The sequence below is a fragment of the Dreissena polymorpha genome, chromosome 7 (genome assembly GCF_020536995.1).
Source record: "Dreissena polymorpha isolate Duluth1 chromosome 7, UMN_Dpol_1.0, whole genome shotgun sequence".
In the NCBI taxonomy this organism is placed as follows: domain Eukaryota; kingdom Metazoa; phylum Mollusca; class Bivalvia; order Myida; family Dreissenidae; genus Dreissena; species Dreissena polymorpha.
In genome coordinates, this window is record NC_068361.1 from 51,333,377 (window position 1) to 51,336,076 (window position 2,700).

The 2,700-nt window shown below is 32.8% G+C and overlaps 1 long non-coding RNA gene across 1 annotated transcript; it reads right to left on the bottom strand.

Moving 5' to 3' along the window:
- Positions 1-659: 659 nt before the first annotated feature.
- LOC127839173 (uncharacterized) lies at positions 660-1,995 on the bottom strand. The gene is made up of 3 exons (XR_008030196.1): positions 1,806-1,995; positions 1,419-1,510; positions 660-1,081 (listed from the first exon to the last, which is right to left on the bottom strand). It is a non-coding gene; the product is annotated as an uncharacterized LOC127839173 (long non-coding RNA).
- Between the last annotated feature and the right edge of the window lie 705 nt (positions 1,996-2,700).

Here is a 2,700-nt window from a genome sequence, read left to right on the forward strand (position 1 = left end):
AAAGCGCCATAAATAAACAAAAATAATAACAACTTGTACTTCTAATTCAGAACAATTAAAGATGAACATGTATTATTTTAAAGGCATTAAAAGACACCTTCTATAAATCCGTTAAAATAAACATAATACCATTATCATATAAATAGAATTAATTCCATCAACAAATAAGTAAAATGCCAAAATAATGTTTCCATAGCAACCAACATTCTTATTTTACATGTAAATGGGTTTCGCAATCATGGGTATGATGAGCTTCAACAAAACTTATATATTACCACCTGTCATAATTAATGAACACGCATGGACAGTGGTTTATTTATATGGCTAAATGTTTTGACAAACTTTTTAAAACATGTTTCAAGACATGACATTTTACATAAATAGCATCACATCATAAGTTTCAATTAAGAAAATACCATGCCACAGGCCAATTTAATATTAAAATTTTCACACGAGTAATTGTTGCTGAAAAGTTCACCAATGAACAGTTTATCTGGTAAACAATAACATATAACCAGGTAATCAAAACAAATAAAATAAGGCTATTTGAGAAACAGGATCATACAATTTTCAACCTTAAAACAAACGAAGATAGGACAGGGCACATAATTTTTGCAACTTCTGAGTTACACAGACAGTTTTTGGTTTTTTTTTTACTTCGGCTTGGGACAGGTAGCTTGTCTACTGAGGTCTGATAAAAAAAACTGCCCTATTTCCTCATAAAGGTACCATTGTCAGGCGATACTGAGTCAAGGTCCTTTAATTCAGGCTGGGCAAGACTGGCTAGACATTGATGGTAAGAGGTCAGCACTCTTTAAAGTTAAACAAACAGTGAGTTTCAACTGTAGATTTTTCACTCGTTTTATAAAATACCAAGCCTGGTTTACCAGCATAAATGAGGAAATGTTTGTACTTTCAAATGTTCTCCAAGGGTATGAACAACTGGGCAAGAAAAATTTTCCAATCGTATAGGTGCACAGGCTTCTCCAAATCACCAATCATGTGCGGAACATTAAGTCCAGACCTTGAGGAGGTGGATACAGTCTCAGCAACAGCTTCGATGGTCTCTGCATCACAAAGTCTGGAAAAGTGTGAGGCATGAACATTGGTTAAATATTGCAGAGCTTTATTTCCTTCTTAGAGAATGGCAGTTGTTCAAACATTTGATAAGCTTGTGACTCAAATGTTCACAATTTAACTATTTAACTAAACTATTTTTTTCACAATTTAGAACAGTTCTCAACTCATTTTTTCACAAAATGAGGGGCCAAAGGCCACTTCACAAAGATGGGAAAACGTCCATGTATTAAATTTTTTTTTTAGGAATACCGGAAGTAATAATTTTGCCAGTGCTCATTGCAATATGTATACTTACATTATCAGATGGTAAATCATTATCTACTGATGAATATACCTACACTTTGACTTCCATAATCCAAAATGCCAATCAGGCTAGAACTTGGTGTGGCCGCAGTCACCATCATCGAGTATCTCATTTGAGTGTGCAGCCCTAATTGAAAATGGAAAGAATATTAACATATCATTTTCACAATCTGTAAAAAAACTAATAAAACTTAAACACAAATATTATGTCTATTCTAAGCCCTTCTTATTTGTTAACCAAACAAAAAGCATTCCCAAACATGTTAAATATCAAATTTTCCATTGATTAATATGAAATCTATTTTAACATAATTATATGTAAATAAGGAGTGATTTTTTTTCCAAAATTGTATCCTTTTAGATGCAAAAATGGTACCAAGTTTTCATGCAATAACATTGTATGCATAAGTAAAAGTTCTTACCAACACTAAATCTCCACAATGCATACCAAAGTACACAGTTGTTCTTATTTTGTTCAGCAGTTGTCAAAGTAGAAAACTGCCTCTTCCTCCCCTAGGCCATAGTGATGAAGCTAGTAATGCACATAGCTAACAACAGTGTTGGCGCCTTTCCCGGGTGATTCACCCTCATTCGCCAAGTAAAACACCTGTTTTCCTGCAAAAGAACAAGAAATGAAAATAAGAGCAAACTGACTATAATTGTTATTTGATACAAACATATGTATTTCATATTTCACCTAAAATAATGACAGTCACACCAACACATTTTTGCATATTTAAGAACAATATGGGACATGTAACTGATCTAGAAATTAATAATCACACCTACCTGTACCCTCACAGCAAACACCAAAGACATTTTTTTGCAGTCTTGAAGTAGTTTGGTCCAACCTAAGATATATTTAAGTTTTTAAAACAATTGTCAAGATTGAAAAGATACATATCTTTCACTTAACTTCATACCAATATAACAAAATATTGCAATAATAATACTCATCATTAATAATAATCATAATAATTAAGTGCCTTTAGGAGTTTCGTAAAGTCTGAGCGTTATCAAGTGGGTTTGTATTACTAAATCCAATTCATCACGAGTGAGTTCATGGCAGTATTGTCTAAAAGAAATTGGGTGTTGAAAGTCAATGACAACGCTGCACGGTTTGTTATGAAATGAATAACAGCCACATGTTAGAATTTGTAATTTGTTTTGCTTTTCTTGTTCCTTTACTTGTTTAAATCAAACAATGAATTCTCAATAGGGACAGACACTTCATCTGTCTCATTTAGCGCTGAATCCTGATAATTCTGTTTCTGAACAGTTTGACTCATAGTTAATTTCTTCATCAGAATCTGAAGA